Below are 17,788 nucleotides of genomic sequence, written 5' to 3'. Positions count from 1 at the left end.
TCTTGTTTCAAATTAGAGGGTGTTTTTGTATGAGATTAACATTCAGCAGCTAGCCATCTGGGGCCCTGGAGCAGGGGAAGTGTGCAGCCAGGTTGGAGCCCCCTGGGGGCTCTGCCTGGGCCTCTCCCTCAGACCATGGGGTTTTCTGCAAGGTTGCAAGGTTGCTGAGTGCAATGATAATGGGGGCAACATGATGTTGTGTATCACCAAACACTTCACGCTGAAGCACCTCTCCAGTGGGGACCTGCTCCAAGACAACATGCTTTGAGGCACAGAAACTGGTGTGTTAGCCAAGACTTTTTTTTTAAGATTCATTTATTTATTAATGAGAGAGAGAGAGAGAGAGAGAGAGAGAGAGAGAGAGAGAGAGAGAGGCAGAGACACAGGCAGAGGGAGAAGCAGGCTCCATGCAGGGAGCCCGATGCGGGACTCGATCTCAGGTCTCCAGGATCAGGCCCTGGGCGGAAGGTGGCGCTAAACCTCTCTCTGAGCCACCTGGGCTGCCCGCCAAGACTTTTATTGACCAAGGAAAGCTCATCTCAGATGATGTCATGACTCGACTGGCCCTTCGTGAGCTGAAAAACCTGACCCAGTATAGCTGGCTTTTGGATGGTTTTCCAAGGACACATATGTAGGCAAAAGCCCCAGATAGAGCTAATCAAATTGACACAGTAATTAATCTGAAAGTGCCTTTTGAGGTCATTAAGCAATGTCTCACTTCTTGCTGGGTTCATCTAGCCAGTGGCTGAGTCTACAACATGGAATTCAACCCTCCTCAAACTGTGGGCATTGATGACATAACTGGAGAGCCTCTCATTCAGTGTGAGGAAAATAAGCCAGAGACAGTTGTTGAGAGACTGAAGGCTTACAAAATCCAAATAGAGGCAGTCCTGGAATATTACCAGAAAAAGGAGGTGTTGGGATGCTGAAAACATTCTCTGGAACAGAAACTGACAAAATCTGGCCCTATGTCTATGCTTTCCTACAAAAAATTCCACAAATAAAGGAAAATGCATATAACTAGTAAGATGGGCAGAGGCTCCTCTGTGCATTTAGAAGTTCTTTATCCTGAGACTGGAATGTATGAATTCTTTGAAAATTACTAGTTTCACTTCTGATTTTATTCTGAAAATTAAGGATATGCCAAATAAGTCAGATATTAAGATTCATTTTTTAGTCTAGTGTGTTGTATCCAGTTATCTTTTATGGATGTGCAAATCAGAAACATCAGGTACATCTTAACTTTTGAAAAATCTTCTAAAGCATAATTAAAAGAGCAATTGGTAGTAGTATAATTTTTGTTTGGAAGAGTAAATGGTTGATAAAAATTTATTTTTTCTGAAAAAGTTAAAAAAAATTCCTTGCCATTTGGGAAAGTATCGCATTGGAGAAATTTGCATAGACTGATGCCAAAAAAACTGGCATCATTAGCACTGTGGTACATGGTTTTGTGAGACACCATGCCTACTATATTTCAGGAAAAAAGCAACTGGATATGCAGATTAGTTTCAGGATGCAAATTCACTGCTGCCTTTACACTAAGAAACATAAGCTTGGCCATATATGCTATATTTATTTGTTTTGTTGTTAAACATACCTTCAGTTTACTCAGAAGTTTCAGTCTGCTATAAAATTATACTAAGTTAGTATATAGGAAAATATTACTTTCCTAAGACATATTTTCTTTTGAGAATACATGTGCATTGAGGAAAATGATTTATGTTAGAAATTGACATTAGAAGTTCTTGCAAAAAGACATGAACAGAAATCTCACTGAGGAAGACATAGACATGGCCAACAAGCACATGAGAAAATGCTCCACATCCCTTGACATCAGGGAAATACAAATCAAAACCACAATGAGATACCACCTCACACTAGTGAGAATGGGGCAAATTAACAAGGCAGGAAACAACAAATGTTGGAGAGGATGCGGAGAAAAGGGAACCCTCTTACACTGTTAGTGGGAATGTGAACTGGTGCAGCCACTCTGGAAAACTGTGTGGAGGCTCCTCAAAGAGTTAAAAATACACCTGCCCTACGACCCAGCAATTGCACTGCTGGGGATTTACCCCAAAGATACAGATGCAGTGAAACGCCGGGACACCTGCACCCTATGTTTCTAGCAGCGATGTCCACAATAGCCAAACTGTGGAAGTAGCCTCGGTGTCCATCGAAAGATTAGTGGATAAAGAAGATGTGGTTTATGTATACAATGGAATATTACTCAGTCATTAGAAACGACAAATACCCACCATTTGCTTCGACGTGGATGGAACTGGAGGGTATTATGCTGAGTGAAATAAGTCAATCGGAGAAGGACAAACATTATATGGTCTCATTCATTTGGGGAATATAAAAAAGAGCGAAAGGGAATAAAGGGGAAAGGAGAGAAAATGAGTGGGAAATATCAGAAAGGGAGACAGAACATGGAAGACTCCTAACTCTGGGAAACAAACTAGGGGTGGTGGAAGGGGAGGTGGGCGGGGGGCGGGGGTGACTGGGTGATGGGCACTGAGGTGGGCACTTGACGGGATGAGCACTGGGTATTTTTCTATATGTTGGCAAATTGAACACCAATAAAAATAAATTAAAAAAAAAAGTCTTGCAAAAGCGCTGAAGTCAAGTTTTTAATGGAAAATGTAATTATAGCTTAATGTCTTCAGATGTTACTCAGGTTAAGAAGTATGTGCTTTAGGATCTACTTGCCAGTTTCTGTTTTTTATCACTATGAGTGATCCATCTTGATGAGTAACAAATTAAAGTACAAAAACAAAAGAAAAGAAAACCCATGGCCCTAAGTAAAGCAAGCACACTTTGTCATTAGGAAATAGAAATAGATCAGGTATGCCTGGGGAAAATTCCCTACATATAAAGCAATCATAAGTAGAAACAGGTGTAGCAATTAAAAAAATTTACAAGACAGGTTTAAAAAGATCAGAAAGTAATTGAGTTTGCTGAAGGAGTTCTTTATTCCTAATTAAAGAAGTTGATATCTGCTAGCTTTTACTGCCGTCCTATCATCTGGCAGGGAAAGAACCTTGCCTGTGTGTATAAGTTGAGTAGCCACTTAAAAATGAAGATGATTTGATTTCTTAGTGGAGCAACAATGATGCACACTTATGTCCTGTGGCCTGGTAGGAAGAGTGGGGCAATGAGACGTGGAGAAGAAACCCAACTACATCTTCAATGGCATATTTATTCTTACCTGACTTGGTGCTAAAACAAATGAAATAAGCCTTGTACAAGCTGTTATTAACTGCCTTTGAGCATTTGACCCATTTTGTTCCAGGCACTTAAAATACAAATGTCAGCAAGCAAGTGGTTCTTTATGTATTTTGTGGGAATAAATTCCTTTTCTTTTCTTTTGATTTTTAAAAATTCAATGTTGATCTTTCAAAATGGATGAATCCTTTTAAAAAGGATTATGGTGAACATTTAATTCTTTATGAAATGTTCTATAAAGCCTTGTTTGAATGTTAATATTCGTGCTTTATAAAAATTTTGTGAAAATACTAAACTTATGAATTATCACTGGGTTACCAGGCATACATTGGTATTAATGTACTAGAATAAAATTAAATTTTAGAAAAAAATTGTCCTGATTGGGTGAATTACAACACAAGTTGAACTCCCAACCTTGCAGGGTGTCTACTGCTGAAGTGAAGGCATTGATTAAAAACAGTGGAATCCTGAAAGTCAGAATGGGAACATGTCAGAAGACCCTGATGAAGCTGAGGACATTGAGCTCCTAAATTCTGAAGAGTCTTCTTTGCCAATTGAAGTAGCTAAACCTGTGTCTGAGAAGATTAACCCTACATTGCATAAGGAAACTGTAATAGCCTCCCTGGAGGCAGTTTCCATACAAAACAATGCTGATTCTCTTCAAGACTAACTCCCACTACTCCTCTTTCCCACCTCCTTCTCTGATCTCCTCTGTACTGCTAGTGCTAGATTCTTTGTATTCTAGGTGGTACTCCACAACGTCTTAGGTATTGCTAATCATATGCCCTTCTCTAGGGAAGTAGAAGCCATTTTCATTCCTCTCAGAAGTGATCACAGATATATGGCTTTGGCAGGTGTGGAGGTATGAATGTTTGCAGTGGCCTGAGGATTTCTTTGCTAATCATTTGCCTCAGGACTGCAGGGGGTGGGGACTTTTGGTAGTGGTTACTTCCAATACCTGACTGGCTATATTTCATTGGATTCTACATCCAGTATGATTTCCACTATATCTGTAGATTCATAAAACTTGATTATCCTTGATTATTATTTTCTTTAGTGATGCTGAATATTTCTAGTTTAAAGATCACAAATGAAGTGGTGATAAATAGATTGACTTTCAATGTCAGCTCACCCCACTCAAAAAACACACAAGTTTTATCAGTTTGATTTGCATCCCTATGGAGGTTTGGCAAGAGATACAATACCTGAGCTTCAGTGACTACTTCCTACTTTACAAGGTCATTATTAGAATAAAATTAACTGTATTAGTAATAGAACTAAAGATAGTATTAGAATAAATAATAGTACTGTTACAGGCTGAGTTGTGTTCCCTCAAAATTCCTATTTTGGAGTGCTATTAACTGGGAACTCAGAATGTGATCATATTTGGAAATAGGATCTTTCTAAAGAGATCAATAAGTTAAACTGAGGTCATTAGGGTGGGCCTTCACCCAATATGACTGGAGTCCTTATAAAAAGAGGGATTTAGGACACAGACATGAATAGAGGGAAGACAATGGAAAGGCACAAGGAAAAGATGGCCATCCTCAAGCCAAGGAGAGAGGACTAACTCTGCTGACACCTTGATCTCAGACTTCTAGACTCCAAAATTATAAGAAAAAAAATTTGTTTTTAAGCCACCCAGTCTGTGGTTCTTTGTTAAGGAAGCCTGAGCAAACTACTACACATACTTTCGGTACCTTTGAGGAGGTGGATTTTATAGCTATTTATTATGCTACAACTCCTCCTCCTCCTCCTACTACTACTAATATAATGACCACATAATAATATAACAATTCCTATGTCTGAGGAACCAAGCAGTGATGAGAAAACCTTAAAACCATATTTAATTATTTTATCTCAAATGTATGACCATGAATAAATGGCTTCTTACTTTCATTCTTATTCTACCTATACCACAATACTCCTCAATTGCTAGCAACTCCCCTTCTTTCTAGTAACCTCCCTGAATAATTCATTGAGATGATATAAGTAATAAGGTGAGACTTCTCAGAGCTTCCCAAACCCAATCTATCTGTTTCTATTTGGGCATTCTCTGCCACCTCTCTGCATACTTGCTCCTGACTGCAATCAGCTCCTCACCTCTGCTCAGGATCCCATGTCTTCTACATCCCAGGGACTTTGCTCCTGAAATTATTGCTTTTTCCCTCTTGAACCATAAATTACCTCCTCTACATTGATTTGTTCCCAAGTTAAGGGGGAAAATACTAACCCCATCCCATATATCCTTCTGTAGCTACTGGCACATTTATCTGTGCCCTTCAAAGAAAAACTGCTTCAGTTTATCCTAAAACCATTCATTCCTCAACCCACAGAACTGATTATAAAAATTATATAGAAAGGCAAAGGAAGTATAATGTACAAAACAATTCTGAGGAAGGACAATGTTGGAGAACTCACACTATCTAATACCAAGACTAAATATAATCTCGTAGTAATCAAGACAGTGTGGTATTGGGGAAAAATTGACATGCCAGAAGAGTATATGATCAAATAATTTTCAACAAAGGTGCAAAGGCAATTCAATGGATAAAGATAAATTTTTCAAGAAATAATGTTGGAATAAGTGGGTTCCATAAGAAAAAAAAAAGACCCTTTACCTGGACTTTATTCCAAATGCAAAAGTTAAACTAATATGGATCATAGAGTTAAATGTAACACTTAAAACAATGAAACTTCTAGAAGAAAACATAGAAGAAGATATTTGTGACCTCCAGGTAGGCAAAGTTTTCTTTTTTATTTATTTATTTTTTTTTTAATTTTTATTTATTTATGATAGTCACAGAGAGAGAGAGAGAGAGAGCAGAGACACAGGCAGAGGGAGAAGCAGGCTCCATGCACCGGGAGCCCGATGTGGGATTCGATCCCGGGTCTCCAGGATCGTGCCCTGGGCCAAAGGCAGGCACCAAACCGCTGCGCCACCCAGGGATCCCGGCAAAGTTTTCTTAAATAAGACACCATAAACACAATGTTTTAAAAACTTGATAAGTGCAATTCAAAATTAACAACCTATGCTCTTCAAAGTCATGATTAAGAGAAAGAAAAGCCAAGTCACATGTGGGTACAAAATATTTACAAAACATATATCTGATGAAGTACTTATTATCAGAATATTTAAAGAATCTTCAAATCTCAATAATAACCTCAAAACAGTGAGAATGGTGAAAATTAACAAGACAGGAAACAACAAATGTTGGAGAGGATGCGGAGAAAGGGGAACCCTCTTGCACTGGTGGTGGGAATGTGAACTGGTGCAGCCACTCTGGAAAACTGTGTGGAGGTTCCTCAAAGAGTTAAAAATAGACCTGCCCTACGACCCAGCAATTGCACTGTTGGGGATTTACCCCAAAGATACAGATGCAGTGAAACGCCGGGACACCTGCACCCCAATGTTTATAACAGCAATGTCCACAATAGCTAAACTGTGGAAGGAGCCTCAGTGTCCATCGAAAGACGAATGGATAAAGAAGATGTGGTCTATGTATACAATGGAATATTACTCAGCCATCAGAAACAACAAATACCCATGATTTGCTTCGACGTGGAAGGAACTGGAAGGTATTATGCTGAGTGAAATAAGTCAATTGGAGAAGGACAAACATTATATGGTCTCATTCATTTTGGGAATATAAAAAATAGTGAAAGGGAATAAAGGAGAAAGGAGAGAAAATGAGTGAAAATATCAGTGAGGGTGACAAAACATGCGAGACACCTAACTCTGGGAAATGAACAAGGGGTAGTGGAAGGGGAGGTGGGTGGGAGATTGGGGTGACTGCTATATGTTGGCAAATTGAACTCCAATAAAAAAATTTTAAAAAGTAACAAACTAACTTAAAATAGAACAACTGGACACTTCACCAAAGAAGATAATGAATGAGCAATAAAAATATTAAAAACTCCTTAACACCATAAACCATTAGGGAAATCAAAAGCATATTCAGCTACCCGCTATACATATTCCAATAGCTAAAGTGAGAGAAAACTTATATAACAAAAGTACGAAAATCTCACTGGGATGCAGTACAACTGGAGCTCTCATACATTACTGATGGGGATGCAAAATGATACACTCACTTTATTTTTTTTTGTATATTTTTTATTGGAGTTCGATTTGCTAACATATAACACCCAGTGCTCATCCCGTCAAGTGCCCACCTCAGTGCCCATCACCCAGTCACCCCATCCCCCCCCAACCTCCCTTTCCACTACCCCTTGTTCATTTCCCAGAGTTAGGAGTCTTTCATGTTCTGTCACCCTTACTGATATTTCCCACTCATTTTCTCTCCTTTCCCCTTTATTCCCTTTCACTATTTTTTATATTCCCCAAATGAATGAGACCATATAATGTTTGTCCTTCTCCGATTGACTTACTTCACTCAGCATAATACCCTCCACTTCCATCCACGTCGAAGCAAATGGTGGGTATTTGTTGTTTCTGATGGCTGAGTAATATTCCATTGTATACATAGACCACATCTTCTTTATCCATTCGTCTTTCGATGGACACCGAGGCTCCTTCCACAGTCTGGCTACTGTGGACATTGCTGCTATAAACATCGGGGTGCAGGTGTCCTGCCGTTTCACTGCATCTGTATCTTTGGGGTAAATCCCCAGCAGATACACTTACTTTAGAAGACAGCTTGGTAGTTTCCTATAGTTTGAAACATACACTTACTACATGACCCAGCAAATGCGACTCCTAGATTATTTTTTTAAAGATTTTTTTTAATTTTTATTTATTTATGATAGAGAGAGAGAGAGAGAGAGAGAGAGGCAGAGACACAGGCAGAGGGAGAAGCAGGCTCCATGCACTGGGAGCCCGATGTGGGATTCGATCCCAGGTCTCCAGGATCGCGCCCTGGGCCAAAGGCAGGCGCCAAACTGCTGCGCCACCCAGGGATCCCTGAAAGCTCTTTATCTCTCCTTCTATTCTGAATGAGAGCCTTGCTGGATAAAGTATTCTTGTCTGCATGTTCTTCTCATTTAGGACCCTGAATATATCCTGCCAGCTCTTTCTGGCCTGCCAGGTCTCTGTGGAGAGGACTGCTGTTAATCTAATATTTCTCTCCATAAAAGTTAGAGATTTCTTGTCTCTTGCTGCTTTAAGGATCTTCTCTTTGTCTTTGGAATTTGCAAGCTTCACTATTAAATGTCGAGGTGTTGAGCGGTTTTTATTGATTTTAGGGGGGGACCTCTCTGTTTCCTGTATCTGAATGCCTGCTTCCCTTCCCAGGTTACGGTAGTTCTCAGCTATGATTTGTTCAAATACATATTCTGGCCCTCTGTCCCTTTCAGCGCCCTCACGAACCCCAATTAAACGTAGATTTTTCCTTCTGAGGCTGTCATTTATTTCCCTTAACCTATCCTCATGGTCTTTTAATTGTCTCTTTTTTCCTCAGTTTCCCTCTTTGCCATCAACTTGTCTTCTATGTCACTCACTCATTCTTCTACCTCTGTAACCGTTGTCATTAGGACCTCTAGTTTGGATTGCATCTCATTTAATTGATTTTTAATTTCTGCCTGAGTAGATCTAAATTCTGCAGTCATGAAGTCTCTTGAGTCCTTTATGCTTTTTTCTAGAGCCACCAGTAGCTTTATAATTTTGCTTCTGAATTGGCTTTCTGACATTACATTGTAATCCAAATTTTTAACTCTGTAGGGGAGAGGACTGTTTCTTTTGAGGATTCTTCCTTTTGAGGTGAATTTTTCCTTCTAGTCATTTTGTTCAGTGCAGAGTGGCCAAAAACAAGTTGTACTGGGAAAATGAGAAAAAGAGAGAAGAGAAAAAGGAAAATGAAAAAAAAGAAGAAGAAAAAGAAGAGAAAAAAGGGTGGGGGAAGCAAACAGAAAACAAAAAACAAAGGCAAGAATTCTCTGATTCTATATACTGTAAATCCCTCGACTTCCCCTGGAACTTTCCAGTGCTGCTTGGTCAACAACTTGCTTTTTCTCTGTCTAGCTGGTCTTCTGGGGGAGGGGCCTTCTGTCCTGATTCTCAGGTGTGAGCACTTGGGGGAGCTGCTCAGCCCCTTGCCTGGTGCAGGGCTCAGTGGGAGTTGTTTATCCTGTTTATCCTGTGAGGCCACTGTGAGGCTCAGTGAGGGTAGTTTATCCTGTGAGGCCCCAGGAGGAACAACAACAGTGGCAGCGGCCAGCTCCCCAGCCCTGGAGTCAGCTCACACAGTAACTACCAGAGCTCCCAGTCTGCAGGGGCCTGGATGCTCCGGGTTGGGGTCCGCCAATCTGCACAGCTCCAGCCGCCCAGTGGCAGGAGTGTCCTTGCTGCCCTGTGTCCTCTCGGCCTCCGCCTGTCCTGGGGAGAGCGCCGGATCTTGGGCTGTGTCCCCCAGCGCCCTCGGTTCCAAGGCCTGTGCTGCTGGAATTGCACTCACGGGCTGCAGCCCCTTCTGTGCAGAGCCGCCGCCCAAGCCGCCTCCCGAGCCGCTCCCAAGGCTCGCGCTGCAGCCCTTTAGGGAGTTCGGCCGCGGGGTGTGGCGCCCTCTCCCCCGGGGTGCAGGTCCTCTGTTAGTGTCCCTGGGAGCCTGAGGGCATCCTCGCCCCTCCTGGGATCCTGCTCCAAGTCCCTGTGAGTGCCTTTTCGTCCAGGAAGATTGGTAAAGCTCCTTCTTCTCTGGGACGGGGCTTTCCTGTCCTAGGGACACTCGCCCCATGGCTTTAGCCCGGCTACTCATGGGGCCCCTCCCCCTTGGATGCTTTTTATTTCTTTTTTTTTCCGTCTTCCTACCTTGATAGAAGCGCGAACTCTTCTCACTATAGCATTCCAGCTGTTCTCTCTAAATCTCAGGCCGAATTCGTAGGTTTTCAGGATGATTTGAAAGTTATCTAGGGGGCCCCGCACCAGCCCCACGCAGCGAGCGAGCGCCTTCTGCCTTCTCCCCACCAGGGAAGCCCCACCCACCTGAAGCCAAGATGTCCAGTAAGCGGGCCAAGGCCAAAACCACCAAGAAGCGGCCACAGCGGGCCACTTCCAATGTCTTCGGATGTTTGACCAGTCCCAGATCCAGGAGTTTAAGGAGGCCTTCAACATGATTGACCAGAACCAAGATGGCTTCATTGACAAGGAGGACTTGCATGACATGCTGGCCTCACTGGGAAAGAACCCCACTGATGAGTACCTCGAGGGCATGATGAGTGAGGCCCCAGGGCCCATCAACTTCACCATGTTTCTCACCATGTTTGGGGAGAAGCTGAATGGCACAGACCCTGAAGATGTGATCTGAAATGCCTTTGCCTGCTTCGATGAGGAGGCCTCAGGTTTTATCCATGAGGACCACCTTCGGGAGCTGCTCACCACCATAGGTGACCGCTTCACGGAGGAGGAAGATGTACCGAGAGGCATCCATTGATAAGAAAGGCAACTTCAACTACGTGGAGTTCACCCGCATTCTCAAGCATGGTGCCAAGGACAAGGACGACTAGGCCACCCCGGATGCCCCTGCCGAGGCCCCTGTCCCACTCCTGTTCCCCACTCACTGTGTATCAGCTCCATGCCGGTGATCCTACAGGACCCTCTCAGGGGATCCTCCCTCTGAGGGGCTAGGGGCCCAGCTCCTTGTGGGGAAACAGGCTGAGCAAACATAGTGCCAGGCAAGGGGCGCACAGCCAACGTGAAGCAGGTGTTCCACCATGACCTCCCCCATCCCAAGAGAGAACTGTCTTCTAGGGAGCTGGGCCTCAGGGCTGCTTCTCACAGGACAGGCCCTCTGTCCTGTTGGACGCAACTTCACATGCACCCCCATGCAGGGCATGACAGCTCTTTCCCAGCCACTAACCTCACCAAGGTCCTTTCTCAGAGGGCAGGATATCCTCTGTGCCCTGCTCAGCCACCAGAACATAGCCCACCCACCGGGAGTGTGATCCAGAAGATGCATGTAGGTTGGACATTTGACCCAGGGGAGACAGAATCTTAAATAGAAGTCTGAGCACTGAAAAAAAAAAAAAGAAAGTTATCTAGGTAATTTGGTGGGGACAGGTGACTTGGGGACCCTACTCTTCCGCCATCTTGCCCCTCCTCTGAACAAATCTTTATAAAGCTGAATTTTAAAAAGCCGACAAGAAAAAGTGAAAGAAGTGAAACAATAAGAAAAAAGGTCTTAATAAAAGTGATCTAGAGTTAGATCAAGAAAACTTCCCATTACTGAGAACAGAGAAAAAATCAGAGAAAATTATCAAAGATATATTTTAAGAAATCTCTTTAAAAATAAAGATCATGAGTATGCAGCAAAAATGTATAAAGAATTAGATAAAGTGGTATTAATTTAAACTTTCAGAATACCCAAAATAACTAAAAAAATAGTAAATCCTCAAAAAAAAAGCCCAAGAAGACAAACATTCAATAAAACATACACAAGACAAATGACTATATGTAGATGGCAAATGAGCATGTGAAAATGTGCCCAACATGTTGAAATGCAAATTAAAATACCAAAGAAATACCACTACAAACCTTTTTTAAATTAAAAATTGCTCATACTAAGTGTTGGTGAGGATGTGGAACAACTGGAACCCTCATATATTGCTTTGGAATTCCAAGGCCCACTTTGAAAAAATATTTTGGCATTTTGGCAATAAAGGTGTAAAAAAGAACTTCAGATGAATTTTTAAAAAGAATTTTATGGGGCAAGCAGAGCAAGGAAAAGTATTTATGGTGAATTTGAATTAAAACATGTTTCTAAGCAAAAACGATGGCTATAATGAAAGTACACATGGGATTCTGAAAATCCTAGGTTCAAAACTGGCTACACCAAGTACTAGTATTTTTGTTTTGGGGGGTTTTGTTTGTTATTTTTTTCTTTTTGATCCTCAAGATGTCTGATTTTATCTTACTTATATTTTCTTTTGTTTTATAGTTTATTATTTTACGACCAACTGCCCTGCACGAACAGACAAGCTTCTCTAATATCAACTACTGCTGGTGGATAGATTTTCTTTGTCTTTTTGTTTTTAATTGATAGTTTTAAATTGCATATATTTATTGTATACATCTTGAAGAATTTGGACATATGCATACACCATTACCATGACCAAGGTATTAAACATGTCCATCACCTCCAAAAATCTCCTCATGTTCTTTTGTTTCTGTCTGTATGTTTGTTGTTTTGGTAAGAACATTTTACATGAGATCTATGATCAAATACATTTTAAAGTACAGAATACCCCATTGTTAACCATAGGTGCTTGATCTCTAGAATATATTCATTTAGCATAGCAGAAGCTTTATACCCATTGAAAAACAATTCTCCATTTTGCCATTCCCTAGCCCCTGCCAACTACCATTCTATTCTCCATTTCTGTAAGTGACTTTTTGATAGTCATATAAGTGGAATTATGCAGTATTTGTCCTTCTGCAGTTGGCTTATTTCACTCAACATTATGTCCTCCAGGTTCATTCATGTTATCACAAATGCCAGGATCTTCTTTTTTTAAAAGGCTGAATAATATTCTATTGCATCTATATACCATGCTTTCTTTATCCATTTATCTGTCAATGGACATTTGGGTTATTTCCATATCATGGCTGTTGTGAACACTGTTGCAATCAATGAACATGGGGGTTCAGATATCTCCTAGGGATCTGATTTCAATTCTTTTGGGTGTATATTAAGAAGTGAAATTGATAGCTCATATGGTGATTCTGTTTTTAGGTTTTTTTGTGGGAACTTTCCACTGTTTTCCATAGTGGCTACATCATTATATATATTCCAACCAAAAATGTATAAGAGTTCCAATTTTCCACATGCTCACCAATGCTTGTTGTCTTTTCTTCTATTTTTGGAAATAACCATCCTAATAGGTATGAGGTGATATCTCATTGTGGTTTTGATATGTATTTCTCTGAAGGTTAGTGATGTTTTTATATACGTGGTGGCCATTGGCATGTCTTCTTTGGAAAAATGTCTATTCAAATCCTTTGTATATCTTTAAATTGAGTTATTTGGTATTATTGCTATTGAGTTGTAAGATATCCTTATATATTTTGGTTATTAACCCCTCAGCAGATAGATAGTTTACAAATATTTTCTCCCTGGGATGCCTGGGTGGCTGTTGAGCATCTGCCTTCAGCTCAGGTCGTGATCCTGGAGTTCCAGGATCGAGTCCCACATCGGGCTCCCTGCATGGAGCTTGCTTATCCCTCTGCCTATGTCTCTGCCTCTCTCTTTCTGTGTCTTTCATGAATAAATAAATAAAATCTTTATTAAAAAAAAACAAATATTTTCTCCCATTCTGAAGGTTTCCTTTCACTCTGTTGATTGCACAACATTCCTGTACAGAAGCTTCTTAGTTTGATGCCCACTTATCTGTTTTTGCTTTTTTAACTGTCTTTTGATATCAAAGCCAAGAAACCACTGGCCACACCAATGTCAAGAAGTTTTTCCCTTATGTTTTCTTCAAGGCGTTTTACAATTTTAGGTCACCTTATGTTTAGGTTTACAATCCATCTTGAATTGATTTTTGTGTATGGTGTAAAATAGAGAACAAATTTCATCTTTTTACAAGTGGATATTCAGTTTTCACTGAACCATTTGTCAAAAAGATTATCCTTTCCTCATTTGAGTTATTGGCATCCTTGTTGAAGACCAATTGACCATACATACCTGTATTTATATTGTCTATTCTGTTCCATTGGTCTATATCTACCTTTCTGCTTTATTATACTGTTTTAATTACTGTAGGCTTATAATATATTTTGATGTCTCCAGCTTTGTTCTTCTTTAGCAAGATTGCTTTGGCTCTTCTTTTGTGTTCCATATGAAATGAAACATTTTTTCTATTTCTTTAAAAATGCCATTGAGATTTTGATAAAGATTACATTGAATCTATGGACAGCTTTAAATAGTATGAACATTTTAATAATATTAACTTCCAATACATGAACACAAGATACAGAAGAAAGATCTCAAATAAACAACTTAATTTTATATCTCAAGAAACCAGAAAAAGTAGAATAAACTAAGCCCAAAGATAGGAGAAGGAAGGAAATAATAAAGAACAGAGCATAAATTTACTTAAAACAAAAGGAGAGGGGCAAGATGTCTGAAGAGTAGGGTCCCCAAATCACCTGTCCCCACCAAATTACCTAGATAACCTTCAAATCATCCTGAAAATCTACGAATTCGGCCTGAGATTTAAAAAGAGAACACCTGGAATGCTACAGTGAGAAGAGTTTGCGCTTCTATCAAGGTAGGAAGACGGGGAAAAAGAAATAAAGAAACAAAAGGCATCCAAGGGGGAGGGGCCCCGCGAGGAGCCGGGCTGAGGCTGGGGCGAGTGTCCCCAGGACAGGAAAGCCCCGTCCCAGGGAAGCAGGAGCTGCACCAAACTTCTCGGGCGGAAAGGCACCCGCAGGGAGTTAGAGCAGGACCCCAGGAGGGCGGGGATGCCCTCGGGCTCCCGGGGACACTAACAGACACCTGCGTGCCCAGGAGAGTGCACTGAGCTCCCTAAGGGCTGCAGCGCGCACGGCGGGACCCGGGAGCGGCTCGGAGGGGCTCGGGCGGCGGCTCCGCGGAGGGGGCTGCGCGGCCCGGGAGCGCGAATCCAACAGCGCAGACCGGGAGCACAGGGCGCCGGGACACAGCCCAGGATCTGGCCTCCCCCCTCTGCCCCGCCCAGGCAGAGGCCGGGAGGGCCCAGGACAGCAAGGACGCTCCTGCCCCGAGCTGAGAAGATCAGCGGCCCCGCCCCGGAGCCTCCAGGCCCTGCAGACGGAGAGCTCCGGAGTTACTGCAGGAGCTGAATCCAGGGCTCCAGAGCTGGCCACCGCCACTGGGGTTGTTCCTCCTGGGGCCTCACGGGATAAACAACCCCCACTGAGCCCAGGCCCCTCCCCCAGAAGACCAGCTAAAAGGACAAGGTCCAGGGGAAGTCAAGGGACTTAAAGGATACAGATTCAAAAGATACTCCCCCGTGTTTTTTGTTTTGTTTTGTTTTTTTTTTGATTTATGATTGCTCCCCCCCCTTTTTTCCCTTTCTTTCTTTTTCTTTCACTTTTTCTTCTTTTTTCCTTTTTTCGTCCTTTTTTCTTTTTTCTTTTTCTCTTTTCTTTCCTTCTTTCTCTCCTCTCTTTTTCTCCTATTCCCAATACAACTTGTTTTTGGCCACACTGCACTGAGCAAAATGATTAGAAGGAAAACCTCACCTCAAAAGAAAGAATCAGAAACAGTCCTCTCTCCCACAGAGTTATAAAATCTGGATTACAATTCAATGTCAGAAAGCCAATTCAGAAGCACTATTATACAGCTACTGGTGGCTCTACAAAAAAGCATAAAGGACTCAAGAGACTTCATGACTGCAGAATTTAGATCCAATCAGGCAGAAATTAAAAATCAATTGAATGAGATGCAATCCAAACTAGAAGTCCTAACGACAAGGGTTAACGAGGTGGAAGAACGAGTGAGTGACATAGAAGACAAGTTGATGGCAAAGAGGGAAACTGAGGAAAAAAGACACGGAGAATTAAAAGACCTTGAAGACAGATTAAGGGAAATAAACGACAGCCTGAGGAAGAAAAACCTACGTTTAATTGGGGTTCCTGAGGGCGCCGAAAGGGCCAGAGGGCCAGAATATGTATTTGAACAAATCCTAGCTGAAAACTCCTAATCTTGGAAGGGAAACAGGCATTCAGATCCAGGACATAGAGAGATCCCCCCCTAAAATCAATAAAAACCGTTCAACACCTGGACATTTAATAGTGAAGCTTGCAAATTCCAAAGATAAAGAGAAGATCCTTAAAGCAGCAAGAGACAAGAAATCCCTGAATTTTATGGGGAGGAGTATTAGGGTAGCAGCAGACCTCTCCACAGAGACCTGGCAGGCCAGAAAGGGCTGGCAAGATATATTCAGGGTCCTAAATGAGAAGAACATGCAACCAAGAATACTTTATCCAGCAAGGCTCTCATTCAAAATGGAAGGAGAGATAAAGAGCTTCCAAGACAGGCAGCAACTGAAAGAATATGTGACCTCCAAACCAGCTCTGCAAGAAATTTTAAGGGGGACTCTTAAAATTCCCCTTTAAGAAGAAGTTCAGTGGAACAATCCAGAAAAACAAGGACTGAATAGATATCATGATGACACTAAACTCATAACTGTCAATAGTAACTCTGAACGTGAACGAGCTTAATGACCCCATCAAAAGGCACAGGGTTTCAGACTGGATAAAAAAGCAGGACCCATCTATTTGCTGTCTACAAGAGACTCATTTTAGACAGAAGGACACCTACAATCTGAAAATAAAAGTTTGGAGAACTATTTACCATTCAAATGGTCCTCAAAAGAAAGCAGGGGTAGCCATCCGTATATCAGATAAACTAAAATTTACCCCGAAGACTGTAGTGAGAGATGAAGAGGGACACTATATCATACTTAAAGGATCTATCCAACAAGAAGACTTAACAAGCCTCAATATATATGCCCCGAATGTGGGAGCTGCCAAATATTTAAACCAATTAATAACCAAACTGAAGAAACACTTAGATAATAATTCAGTTATACTTTGTGACTTCAATCTAGGTCTTTCTACCCTCGATAGGTCTTCTAAGCACAACATCTCCAAAGAAACGAGAGCTTTAAATGATACATTGGACCAGGTGGATTTCACAGATATCTACTGAACTTTACATCCAAACTCAACTGAATACACATTCTTCTCAAGTGCACATGGAACTTTCACCAGAATAGACCACATACTGGGTCACAAATCGGGTCTGAACCGAAACCAAAAGATTGGGATCGTCCCCTGCATATTCTCAGACCATAATGCCTTGAAATTAGAACTAAATCACAACAAGAAGTATGGAAGGGGGGATCCCTGGGTGGTTCAGCGGTCTGGCGCCTTCCTTTAGCCCAGGGTGCGATCCTGGAGTCCCAGGATCGAGTCCCGCATCAGGCTCCCTGCATGGAGCCTGCTTCTTCCTCTGCCTGTGTCTCTGCATCTCTCTCACTCTGTGTCTATCATAAATAAATAAATCTTTAAAAAAAAAAAAGAAGTATGGAAGGACCTCAAACACGTGGAGGTTAAGAACCATCCTGCTAAAAAATGAAAGGGTCAACCAGGAAATTAAGGAAGAATTTAAAAGATTCATGGAAACTAATGAGAATACAACCGGTCAAAATCTTTGGGATGCAGCAAAAGCAGTCCTGAGGGGGAAATACATCGCAATACAAGCATCCATTCAAAAACTGGAAAGAACTCAAATACAAAAGCTAACCTTACACATAAAGGAGCTAGAGAAAAAACAGCAGATGGACCCTACACCCAGCAGAAGAAGAGAGTTAATTAAAATTCGAGCAGACTCAACGAAATCGAGAGCAGAAGAACTGTGGAACAGATCAACAAAAGCAGGAGGTGGTTCTTTGAAAGAATTAATAAGATAGATAAACCATTACCCAGCCTTATTAAAAAGAAGAGAGAGAAGACTCAAATTAATAAAATCATGAATGAGAAAGGAGAGATCAATACCAACACCAAGGAAATACAAACAATTTTAAAAACAAATTATGAACAGCTATACGCCAAGAAATT

At 41.5% G+C, this 17,788-nt stretch overlaps 2 pseudogenes; both read left to right on the top strand.

The window, feature by feature from the left end:
* The first annotated feature begins 551 nt into the window (after positions 1–551).
* Positions 552–1,024, top strand: LOC144308918 (GTP:AMP phosphotransferase AK3, mitochondrial pseudogene; annotated as a pseudogene).
* Positions 1,025–10,101: 9,077 nt separating this feature from the next.
* LOC144309040 (myosin regulatory light polypeptide 9 pseudogene) lies at positions 10,102–11,046 on the top strand (annotated as a pseudogene).
* The last annotated feature ends 6,742 nt before the right edge of the window (positions 11,047–17,788 follow it).

This window comes from Canis aureus, chromosome X (genome assembly GCF_053574225.1).
Source record: "Canis aureus isolate CA01 chromosome X, VMU_Caureus_v.1.0, whole genome shotgun sequence".
Taxonomy (NCBI): Eukaryota; Metazoa; Chordata; class Mammalia; order Carnivora; family Canidae; genus Canis; species Canis aureus.
Note: the sequence above shows the minus strand (reverse complement) of the source record. Positions and strands in the feature narration are given on the sequence as shown.